General features: G+C 34.6%; 1 protein-coding gene across 2 annotated transcripts in view; it reads right to left on the reverse strand.

Annotated features, from left to right (window-relative positions):
- Positions 1 to 13,658, reverse strand: part of ARHGAP15 (Rho GTPase activating protein 15) — a 662,169-nt gene that overhangs the window by 522,020 nt on the left and 126,491 nt on the right. The gene's annotated exons all lie outside the window — the stretch shown is intronic.

Here is a 13,658-nt window from a genome sequence, read left to right on the forward strand (position 1 = left end):
TGGTATTCCTTCTCTGCCTACATAGGATCATTCACAATGCTGCCTCAAATCAAGTAAGTGAAGGAAATGCAACACATGGACAGTATTCTTCCTAAATTCATTCCTTGGAAGCAATCAAGCCAAAAGTCAAATATTTTTTTTAAAGTCTCAGCTAAGGTAATAGCTTAGGAATAGGACCCTTTTGACTGAGGTACAACATTCAAAGATACTGTAAATTCAGTAAATCAATACATGGTACATAATCATTATATGGTGACACATGGCAAAATAACCCCAGCAGTTAGAATATATGGGTGTATGCTTGAAAGTTATAAATATTGGACTCTGGTGATTACAAATGCTTGTTCTTAGGATGGGGTAGAAGTTTGCTTTCACAGAGATTAGTAATGGTATCACGAACTTAAAACCATGAGCACTGCTCAATAACTAGGGATACCCAAGATATGGGTCTGAAAGCAAATAAAATGGTTAATATAACCATGTGGATGATTGTTCCTAATAATAAGAAAAAGATAAGGTTTCTTCTGTATATCAGCAGCAAGAAGAATCATTCTGAAACTCAGGTGATTCTCTGAGATGTACTCTGGTGCTTCCATAACTGGTCAGTGCATTGCTTGTCAACTGCAGCAAGCAGAGCTAAAACTGGGGGCTCATATATGAAGGAGTGATTGGTCCCAGCAGGCGAAAACAAGACTAGTCATAGTCCTGACTGAAGATGAAAATCTACTATGAGCTGTGAAGGAGGTAGGTGGTGAGCGCCATGTAAGGTCTCATAAACACTGTGGCAGCAAAAGTATATCATTTTTTTTTCACTAAAACTTGCTTATTGGTTATTTTTAAGAGACTGAAGTCATTCAGTCTTGAAGATTCAGCATTTTAGATTTGATGTAAAGTATGAGTAAATTTGAACACTGCAGGCATGGACTGCCTCAAATACTTGTTGTGTCCTGCCTCCCACCCTCTTATGTTCATGGCTACAGATGTAACTGGAGTAAACAGTTCTATATGGATGCCACTTCCCTTTCTTTTGAACTGACTGCATCTTGTCTCAAGCATATCCCACATACTTCTCAATTTCTGCTGTGGATATTCTGTGGTTCTATGGAGTAGACCCCTGAAAGAGCATTCTAGGCACTCCAACCCATGCACAGACTGAAAATCAAGATTTAAAGACATTATGCATCCCAAAGGGAACCATAAACCAAAAGAGTTGAATGCTGATGGACAACTGCTTTGTTCTATCAATACTTCGCTAGAAAATTCTGATGAGCACCCCAGCTACATTGTGACCAAGTATTAAAAGTCTTTGCATTGGCTTTTCTTCCCTGTTTCACTCTTGCTTATTCTTAATTTATCCTTTCTGAGATACTTCACAAATAATTTCATTGCAACACAATTTATCCTCTCAAATTTTGCTTTCAGCCTAAGCTTAAGGATATACATGACAAAATTACTTACTTCAAAGAATACAAAACTATCTTCCTATGAAAGAAAAGGATCGTTCCTCTACTGAGATACAGCTGTCACTGTCATAAAATTTAGCATAAACAAATACACCATCAAATGCCCTGCTATAAAATGGAACATCCAGCAATTACATTCTAAAGGATTTAAGGTGACATCATTCATTAGAGTATATGAATGATCCTCTTGACTAAATGGGAATTTAGTGTTAAGTAGCTGTAAAAGCTGCCAAAAAGCAAATGTTATTGAAACAAACATTAGCAACTTATGACTAGAACCTTAAGCCTCCTGAACATAGCTGCAAGGTTTATTATCTCTATTATGGAGCCATGAGAAACTACCCGAAGATTGCATCCAAGTCTATTAGGAGAATAATTTACTTGAAATTTTATACTTCTAGCTGGAAGAGATAGGGACATAATCAGTATTGATTTTACTTTCTTTGCAAGGTTTATTATTGTTGTTGTTCATGCCATCTTCCTAAATATGGGTAGAATGGAGAATGTTCCAGGGGTCGAGAGTTGAATCAACTTCCCAGGGAAGATGAGCAATACTCTTCCATGAGCCAGATTAAATGTTTTGAGGAAGGAAGCCTGGTAAGTGGCAAATGTGGTTAGTAACAAAGGTAATATCAAGTATGTATTCACAGAGTGAAAATTTTATTAAAGAATTTTAAAATAAAATTCAAAATCTTATTTTAGGTATAGGCATTTCAAGTTTTCTTCTGAAGGATACTATTCGTTCACTATCACAATTCTCTATATTTAGAGCAATAGCTGTTTTTTATCTGACTTCTACTCTAAATCACTAGAATCTAGTTATTAACTATTAAACATTATCCCTGGGAATTCAGACTGGAATTCAGACTTTCCTTATGCAGCATTTTAACTCATTTTCTCTTATAATTTTGAAAGATTTGTGACACATAAATATCTATCTTAAGTGCCAGAATTTTTCCTATGTAAAGTGAACCATTCTATAATTATTAGGAATTTAAAACATACTGAAATTGTAAAAATAACTTAATTGGTCCTGATTAAGACTCAGTTAATGAATTCATTGATGCATGAGAATCATCAAAACTTCTTAAAGTGTATTGTAATTCAATTTTTTTAAAAAAGTGGAATATAAACTAAATAATACTTTCCATTTAATTTGTAAACCCATAAAGGAAATTTGTTAAGTTTCTGAGTCATTAACAATCAATCCAATTTTGTACTATAATAATTGAGCAGGAGGAATCCTTGATTTTTATGTAGCTCTATGTATTTTTCTATTTTTTTAAAAGATCTATTTATTTATTTGAAAGAGCAAGAGAGAGAGAGAGAGAGAAAGTCTTCCATCCACTGGTACACTCTTTAAACAGCCGCAATGACCAGAGCTGTACCAATCCCAAGCCAGGAGCCAGGAGCTTCCACTGGGTTTCCCACGTGGGTGCAGGGGCCCAAGGACTTGGGCCATCTTCTACTACTTTACCAGGCCATAGCAGAGAGCTGAATCAGAAGTGGAGCAGCTGGGACTCGAACTGGCAGCTTTACCAGTTACACCACAGCTCTGGCTCTTTTTCTATTTTTTAAAAATATTTATTTTATTTAAAATACAGAGTTACAGAGAGAGAGAGGGAGAGACAGAGACAGAGAGAGTGACAGATTTTTTCATCCGCTGGCTAACTCCCCACACAGTTACAATTTGCCCAGGCTGGGACAGACCAAAGCCAGGAGGCAGGAGCTTCTTCTGGGTTTCCCACGTGTATTCAGGGGCCCAGGAACTTTGGTCATCTTCCGCTGCATTTCCAGGCACATTAGCAGGGAGCTAGATCAGAAGTGGAACAGCCAAGAATTGAACTGGCACTCAAATGGGATGACAGCATTGCAGGCACTAGCTTAACCTGCTATACCACAGAGCTGGCCCCTATATTTTTTCTTTTTCAACAGTGTAAATTATATGAGTTTCAAAATCAAACTCAGTGAATGATAACTTAAAAAATTCATGTTTGGATCCAAATGAAGGATTACAGCATCTCATGTAGATTCATATTTAAGCAAAATAGCATATATTTAGATTCAATAAATCTTCTTAATACTTGAGTACATACTTATTTATATGCCAACAGAAATGAGTGTCAATAAAATTCATCAACTAACAACAGCCAAGAGTAACTTCCTTTGATGAGCCACATGAAATATACTTTCACATTCAGGACAAAGATAGACCTGAGTATCTTACTGCCTCCCCGAATCTTCTTCCCTGCAACAAGACATGGAGAAATGGCTGCCTGGATTAATGCAACCCAGGGTCAGAAGATGGTGATATTCGTAGTTCACCACATAAAGCCCTTTGAACGTCTGACCACAGAACCCAGTCAAATCCAATCAGCAAAGTCAGTGCTGAAGCGCCAAAGAGCCACCAGATGGCAGCAATGCTTCTATGAATAATGCAGCATTTTGTGCAGTTCATTTAAGATTTCCTATGTTAATAATAGAACAATCCTACTTTAGCAAAAGGATAAATGTGTTTGTAACAAGGCCAGCCATTTTTATATCACCACTTATATTTTGTGAGGTCCATTTGTGTTCTAATATTTGGGTCCCCCAATTTTAATTTTCATATGCATTAAAAATTAAATTGCTGGTGAATTTCATTTTAATGCTGTGAGAGAAAATGACTGTGGCTTGAAACAAACATCTTCCTTTCTGATAGACAAATAACATCTGCAGTTGTAAATGTTCCAGTATAACTGTCAAAAGAGAAGGGTTTCATATAATTCTCTGCCACCTTCATCAGTACATCCTTCACATTTAAAGAGTTGTGTATACATTCCCTTTCCATGAATTGATTTCAAATCCGTTACAGATCTCAAATATCAGAAGCTTGCTTTTTACTTTCTCATAGGTGTGGGAATTTCAAAATGAAACACTCCTAAAATTCAACTGCAAAACCAAACACTGCCAATGTCTTTCTAAGTTACCTGGGAAGGTAATTCTCAGGATCAGTGCTTCTTTTTCTTTCTGAGCCATTTCAGTATTTTGTTAACTTTGCCACTGTAAATCTTGTTTTGCACATGTTCACCCAAAACATAAGACTGTTAGGGGCATTTATTTCTTTTTAGAGAGGACTATTCCTGGACCTTAAATTTACCTAACATTTCATTTATAGCACTAGAAGAAATTCTAGCAGTCTCACACAAATTGATTTCAACTCTAAATCTTCCATATAAATGTCCCTTCCTTGGTCAGCTCACTTCATATAGATCTGTCAACTGAACAGAGTTCCAACAACTTCCTTCCTGATTCACCTCCTCCACCCCCAATATCAGCCATTTCATCGCATTCTTTCACTTAGGCCATCTCTCAATAACCTGTTTTGTTAAAATAAAAGAGGAACCTCCTCCCCTCTTCAAATACCACCAATCCTTAACTGTACTGCAGCATTTTATATCCTTGCTTTGAAATATTTTCAAATCAATGCTTAGTAATACTTTTAACTATTTTATAGACAGACTCTGCATAAATTCTACAAGTGGCCTCTCAGTTCTGTATGAATCTGTTGACATTTTTCTTTCCTCTTAAACTCAATATTGTATTTTTTAAAATTTATTTCAAGTCTTTGTTTATGGCTGCTTGCTTAGTCATTTTCTTTTACTGCTTTAAACACTGCTCTGAGGTTGCAGAGGTTTGCCTACCACTACTCAGATTTTCCTCCTCAGTGGCTTGTGGTATACAAACACTGTAAATATACACGTATAGATGCATTTTTCTCTTCCTTTCCGAATCAGCCTTATATTTCTAAAATCAGAATGGCTTTGGCTATTTATCTGCCAGTGATCCTATGCTGTCCAAAACCACCCAATTTTATTCCTTCCTGTGTCACCCTTATGGACAAGCTATAAAATGTGATACCATTACTGGGCCCATTTATTATGTGCTATCATTAGAGATTAAGTCCTTCCTTTCTCTGGAGTAGGCTTGCTTGCTATTTAAAACAAGTCATATGTGGTATGAAACATGGCTGCTCTCTTTGAAAAAAATATAAAATAAGAAATTTGACGCAGATACGAGTGTTGGTTTGAGTGCTGTCTTGCCACCATCCACATAATGTTTTCTGTACTGAAAAAAAAAAAATAATACCCGATGATTCTATTTCAATTTCATGAAATCCCTAGGTGACAGTGGCTTATTTGGCTCAGGTTGGATAGTTTGCATGGCTTGCAGTCTTGGTTTGATCCCCACATGGTTCAGTTGCCTCATCCTGGTCATGTGAACATGGGGAAGCTACTGTTAGCCATAGGAGCCCAGGGACGGCACAGTGACCATCAAACTTACTACCAAAGCTTCAAGAAGCACGGTATGTTCCAGGAGGGAAGTGATTCACAGTATGCTATCAGCAAATGAAGGAAAGCATGCTGTATCCAGCCTAGTGTCAAGCTAAAACCCAGATTTGACTGTAAATGCACAACTCATATTTTGGAGCACATAAAGCTCGTTGTTCCAAAAAGCAATGTGAGATGAGCTAACCTGTGATCCAAACTCATTTGATTACACACATCCATTCATCTGCTATAACATTAGAGACCAAGAAGTGAAACTGACATTTCTTTTCATTTTTTAATTTTGATTGATTTTATTTTTTTAAACTTAAAATCTTTATTCCCTTGACCAATTAGAGATTAGGATTTACTAATAGAACTACTGTCAGTCTTTACTGTCACTTCATTGTATCTATTTTGATGATAGTTCAGAGAGAAATGGGTTCAGTAAGGTACTCTAGTGGAATAATGAAGCTGCACAAATAAAAACATATGCTCAGAGTCTAAGGCTTATACCAGCAGTCTTCACAGAATAACCCAGGAAATGAAAGATCTGGTAATGTTTTGCTGAATAATATAGTTAATGTATACACCTTAATGCTAGATTCCAGATTATCCTCGAAAAAAAAAAAAAAATAAGGAGCTCTAGTATTTCTCAAAACGTAGACCTACAAAAAGCCAGTGGTTCCAAGTCGTGTGGTAGGAGCCCAACAGTCATGTTCTTCATCTGACAAGCAGGCCTCCCAGCAATTCCTTGTTCCTCTTTCTCTTTTTGTCAAAGTTAGTATGATGTTCAGCTATCATACATTCTTGGAATCATTTTATTTTTGCCCTCAAGTTTTTTTTGTAGTTGATATTATACATCCCTGACATTCATACATCTAAATCAAAGCCCCAAATTTAAAATTATATCTTTCCTTTATGAAACTTCTGTGTAATCTCAAAGACAAAAATGGGGCTGAAATCATTAAAAATAGTATCTCCTTTCCTTCAACAAGAAAAAAAAGTATGGTCCATATATCTCTACAGGGAAACAGTGTCAGCACTGCCAATCTTTCATAGTTGCTGCATTTGTCTCTAAGATACCTTCTGCAAGCACTATTAGACAAAATGCTTTTCCAAAAGTATTAACATGGCTGGCATTAATTAATTTATTTATTGATTAGATGTTACATTAATGGTACAATTTACATTAAAATATTAAAAATAATGTAAGTAAGGTTTGAGGACACACAATTTTTGATACAAAGCAAAAGAAAAGATTTTCACGTTATATTAACTGTTAGTGTATTGGTTAAGTTCAGAAGGCAGTTGAACAGGGAGAGTTAGGTCAGAAATTTTGAGCTGCATTTTATAGATGGCTGCCTCATCTCAATTTTTCTGAAATTCATATCTGGAATTTCTCTTAAAAAAACTGTGTGATGATGTGGTTGGTTGATGAATGATGATACCCTGTTTCATTAAATGAAAATCATTCCTTTGCAGTGTTTTTTTGTAGTTGTTTTCAAAATACATCAAACATGGGATTACTTCATTTGAACAGTAGCACAGATATGAGGTAGGTGTAGGAAGGCCTGTTATGTTATTCCTTTTTGTGACAAACTAAGGAAGTTAGTTAATCAAGGAAAGACCCTGTCCTGATTCTACATGAAGTTACAACTGACATACCAAAACTGGAACACACTTCCCTAGGCTCATGGGCTCTTCCTGCCATACCTTCTGAATGATGGAGGAATATCTAATAGGTAGATAAAATGACTGGGGACAATTTACGAAGCAAAAACACTGTATTAGGCATTAATATTTCTCCGACTCTGGTTTATTTTTAATGTTATGCCTTTTAAAATGCTGTAATTCTCCAAAGTGTAACCAGCTTTACTAGAAACCTAATGCACATACAAAAGTGAAGAAACATCTCTTTGCATTTAGTTTGACTATAAGCATTGAAAAATGAAAGGGAAAATTGGTAGAAGCTCAGATTTATTTTAAACTGCCACTTTTAGCACAAGGATATGGATAAAAACAAGATACTAGCAGTTCTCCTTTTGGCTTAAATTGGCATTTTCCAAGATGTTATTAAATTATCTTTACATTAATAAACTTTAGTATTACTTAAAACGTTTTAAGCTGAGACATATTCATATCAGGAAGAGCAATCAAATTATGTTTAAATGTAGTGCATATCCATGGAAAATATTACATGAATATATTTAATAACCATCATAGGCAGAAGACTCCATCCAAAGTCAGAAAAGCAATGTGAGTAATGATAAATCTATTCTGAAGCCTCTTTGACATTTAGGGATAGGATCTGTCTCAATACACATGTATTTTTAAGATGTTCATCTGTTTATTCTATTTGTTTGAAACAGAAAGACAAGAAAGCAAGAGAGACAGAGAGACACTCAGAGATCCCCAACCCACCACTCTTCTCCCCAAATGATCACCACAGCCAGGGCTGGGCCAGGCCAAATCCAGCAGTCAGGGACTTAATCCAAAGATCCCACATGGGTGGCAGGGACCCAACCATTAAAGCCATCACTGCTATATCCCAGTGGAACTGGAAATGGATTCTGGACTCAAACCCAGGCTCTGCAATATGGGATGTGGTGTCCTAACTGGCATCCCTATTGCTAGACCAAATGCCTGGCCCATATTTTCAAACAGGAAAAGTGAACCTCAAGTCCAGGAAATTCAGCTGTGCTATATTTTGAAGTTATAAGCTGGTAATGGGAGGAGGAGAACAGATTTTAATCTTCCTGAATCACTTATTTTTTTTCTGCATTGCAAGTGTATGATTAATATATTTTAATCAGCCATAATTAATTGGTAGACTATCCTGCTTAAAATCTGTAATCTATAGAAGACACCAATGCATTCTCATCAGTATTTTTTTATTTCTTTTAAAAGAAAGTAAGAAAAACTGAAGGCCTAGTCATTTCTGGCTCCAGGAAAAGGTAAACCTTTAGAGTATAAATGATTTCATTATTTAAATGAAGAATTATCTCCTGTCTCATGCTATGTAATGAAAAGGACAAAGAAAACAGAATCTTCTTATTCTTTATCTCTTATTGACATTCTGGAATCTTGAAGATTAGGGCCTATATCAAGGACACAGTTTTCTAAAAAATTTTTATGAAAATTATTTATATTAAATATTGTGTATTATATATTTAAGTTATAGGTGTACATATAGTTACCACAACTCCAGCCTTAGCAGTAACAATTTAAGAAGCTAAAAAGTGACCAGTTCTCTGATTTCCTAGATATAAGGCAGTAGGGGATTTAGTTTCTATCTTTGTACTTCGGGCAGAAACTGACATATATGGTGGCCAGCACTGTGGCGTAGTAGGTTAAGCCTCCACCTGCAGTGCTGGCATCCCATATGGGTACTAGTTCCAGCCTAGGCTGCTCCACTTCTGATCCAACTCCCTGCTAACGCATCTGGGAAACCAAAAGAGGATGACCCAAGTGCTTGGGCCCCTACACCCACGTCAGAAACTCAGAAGAAGCTCTGAGTTCCTGGCTTGGATTCGCCCAGCTCTGCCCATTGCAGCCATTTGAGAAGTGAACCAGTGGATGTTAAGACCTCTCTGTCTCTCCATCTCTTTGTAACTTTGCCTCTCAAATAAATAAATAAATCTTAAAAAAATAAACTTACTTATATGACAGAAGTTAAGAACATTTAAGTGCTTAATTAAATAGCATAGAATTAATTATAATGCTTTGGGACTCTCATATATTTGATAAGAAGGGTATCTCCATGGAGTTTGAGGTGTCTGAGAGATGTATTGGCTGTCCATTTGATGGGTATGTCATGAACTCTGTTTTCCTAAATTTAAAAAATAAATGTGATTCTGAGAGATTTACCTTTCAAGGAAGCATGGAAACCTAAGTGAAAAAAATCTTTCTTCAATTCTGAAACAAGAAGATATTAAAAGCAAAAAAAAAAAAAAAAAGTTACTTTGGATCTTAAACTGCTTTGCAGCCATTTTCCCAGTTGAACTTCCTACCAAAAAACTTTGTAAATGCCTGGTGTACGCAAAGCATGGAGAGAAGAAGGTGGCAGTGGTACTGCGAATATTGTGGATGCTGTCTGACAATACTGCCATCCTTTAACATGGTTTTATTTAGTTATTACAACTATCTCTCTGTAAATGACATTTAGGATTATTTAAGATTATGTTGTAATCCTTTTAATCCTTCGTGCTTTAAATTTCAGGCTAAACACCAAAGAGCAAACTAGCACTTAGCAGGAATGTTTAAAACATGTGATTTGAACATAAATCTTTTTATTCACTCTTTCCCTGATGAAGACTTAGTGTTGCTCTTAGGTTAACTAAGAAAACTTGTATCACAGTTCATTACAAATCATTCGGTTGCTAAGCGTTTTCTTAAGCTACCTCAGCCCTGTGATGGTTCTTGACAGTTCTAGTAAAATTAAACAAAAATTATTGCAATGAACATGACTAATTTATTTTAGAATTTGTATGACCTTTTACAATGTATCCTTCCAAATTTGTGTATGTCTGGAAACGTTCTCTCGTTCCTAAGGTCAAGCTATTGCATGTATGTTTATCATACACACATGCAAATTATATAAACATATGTCCGCATACATATGTATTTTAACACATATTATGATGTATCTACATATACTTTATTGTAAAAGTTTTTAACAATATTTTAAAAAATATATATAACATTATTAAGAAGCACCAATTAGACCAAAGATGGCTCTGATATAAAACAGGCAGACATTCTTAATCAGCAAGTGAGTATCACCCTGATTTACTGTGTTGGTGAATACTAAACCTTAATATTTAATTAATGTTGTCACTGTTATGCTACAATGTACCAATCAAATAAGACTGAATCCACATCAAGGGTTTGATAGGATTTTGACTACCAAGGAAACTTGGCTTGCAATACAAAGAAAATGAACAACACAAATGTACAGATAGCAAGTACAAACAAATGAAATCTTTCCATTTTTGTGTGTGCCACAAATGTGTGCTTCAGAGACGTGAAGCGTTTATATATACACACAATTTTTTGTTTGTTTTCCTATTCATTTTACGTATGACTTCTCTGCAGACATTGTAATTATGTGGCATATAATTGCTAATCCATCAACCTTTTAAAGACAGATTTCAAATTTTAAATTATTTCTAATTTTGCTCTTCTTTGATTTTTCTTGAACCAAAAAATCTCAATAGTCATTTGCTATCTGTAATCTATAATTCATAGACTGAGATTGAACACCAAGCCTAATTCAAACTTGGAATTCTAAAGCTATTTCTGATGTAGCACATCAGCTGAAGCTATGACGGTCTTTCAGTCAGGAAGAAACACTTCATTATTCTGTAGGTAATGAAACCCTTGCACACACACACTCACACATCCAACAATGCCTTAATACCATGTTTTTGAGATATAATCATGTTTATTCTGATCATTTGAGAGTTAGACCAGCTAATGTATCTAATCAAATATTGATGCAAGTCATCTAGATTTAGCTCTCTGGCAAATCCTTCCCGATGCTTTTTCGTTAACAGAACTGTAAAAGCTATTTATATTGTTCTTCACAAAAGGCTTATAGTCTGTCTTTGGACACACATTAGTAAACGTTACCTAAGCTCATGTATTGAGGTAATGAAAAGATTTCAGCATGATGGGAAAACTAAGAGGTTCACATACAAAGAAAGAAGCAGAAAATGAAACTTTTTGTTATTCACAATATGCTTATAATCATCTCTTGTTTGTCTAATGTACACGAGACAAAGCAATATATGTAAGAACATCAAGGCCCCTTGAACTGTTTGGTTACATTACGAACAAAATTAACTGACAAACGGTTTTCAATGAACTTCAAAAATAAGCAAATATTTAGCAAAATAAGAAGAGTTTTTAATGATTTAGGAAGTACCTATATTCAGATATAATGAAAGAAAAAGTGGAAAATTAGAACAGGAGATGGTTATTCATAATCAGAAAAAAATTAGGATGCCGTACATAGAAATACGAGTGATATAATTGTGCATATATGTATATTATATAGTAACACATAAATATTTTCCTTCCTTATTTACATCATTCATTCCATATACTTGACCGCCAACCTCATTTGTCATCTAATGAACTTTTCATGGGGTTAACAGAAGAAACTGAAAGGACTGGGTTAATTCCCAAGAGTATCTGTTGTCCAAGTATTATGTCTGTGTCAAACGTAATATATTTCTTTCATAACTTTGGTGATTGGAATACTAAACTCACAATACATAGTAAGGTTATAGCACTTAGCTTACGAGTTTAGTTCAAAACTAGTCATGTTGATCATTGAAGTATTGATCATTGATCATACAGATCAGCATTACAACCTCTAAATTTTGTTATTTATGGAAGAATAACAAAAGATAAAAAGTTGGAAAAAAGGTATCTATCACTACTCCACAGTTCCTCACTTTAAAACAAAACTTATTACTCCTTCTTGATTCTGTAAAGCCACATGTTAATCACTTTTGACTTTAGACTATTAATTTCCAAATGTTTGCGTTTTGATTAATCAACTCTCTCATACCCTTCCTTCCTCTCTCTTTTCTTTTTTAAATTTTATTGTGGTTGACAAACAACTGTATATACCCTCTGACTTTTCAAAAGGATTTTATTAATATAAAGAGAACAATTTTCATGTTTTTCATAACACAATTCTAAGATGATAACCATACTTCCCTCCCTCCCTCCCTCACCCCTCCTTCCTTTTTGTTTCTCTTTAAATTTTGCAACAACACACTTTCAACTTATAATCACAGGCTTAATGCACCACTAATCATAATGTTCAACAAGTAAAATGCAGAAAGACCACTGTTTTCAAGGAATATAGACAAGGACTATATATTTTTAAGTTAAAGTTGATATTTAAATAAAATGAGAAACATAAAATATTCAGAAAATGTTGAAAATGATTTTAAAACTGTTTAAGTCTCAAACATCTGAAGTTATTTGGATATATCTGAATTGGCCCTGAAAGATACACACCAAACACAAACCAGCTTTTTCTCCCCATTGAGAGAATAAGAAGTAAATTTCTTCTACCTATGCTTCCGTAAGACCCAATATATTCATTTTAACCAAGTCTTTAATAACAGAGCTTACTTTTCTCTAATATCCTAAAAGCTCTTAGAAGATATTTAAATTAAAAATTTATAATGATATGATTTATTTGGCTATTAAATCATAAAAATTCTAAAATATACCTATAAAAATACTGGCTACTTTGGAAATATAAATGCAAACTAAATTTCAAACAAAGATAGAAAAATTTTTATAACTTATCAGCAAAAAAGTCTTGCTGTGTTTTATCATTTTGGCAATATCATCTGTGAAATATTAGATTTGTTTCAAGAACTTCATCTGGTTCTCCCCAATCAATAGGATATGAATCTAATTGTTAGTTACTGTTATTTTCTAAAAAAAAATTTGAGGATGCAATATGAAAAACCCAATTTTTATAGCTGTTCAACTCTCTCCATTCCTCTACATTATCCTAGTAAATATAATTATTGATTGCAAGGCAGGAATGGCAAGGAATAGCTTATCATTAGTGAATCTTAATTTGTGTATATATGAGAATTTTACACTAAACCTATTTGAATCACACATTCCAAGTTTGAACCCCAAACAACTATCAAATACATTACAAAATTCAATATTTTATGTGTCAAGTTAATCAACACACAACATCAATTTTGTGTTCAAATAGCAATCAGTCACCAGGGAAAAATAATAACACAAACCGAAGATTCATTACGGAGGAGGAGTCAGCTTTTCATAATGACCTTCAGTCAACTAGTTCATGTATGTGAACACATCACAAGAAGGTCGTCTT

The sequence above is a fragment of the Oryctolagus cuniculus genome, chromosome 3, assembly GCF_964237555.1.
Source record: "Oryctolagus cuniculus chromosome 3, mOryCun1.1, whole genome shotgun sequence".
NCBI lineage: Eukaryota > Metazoa > Chordata > Mammalia > Lagomorpha > Leporidae > Oryctolagus > Oryctolagus cuniculus.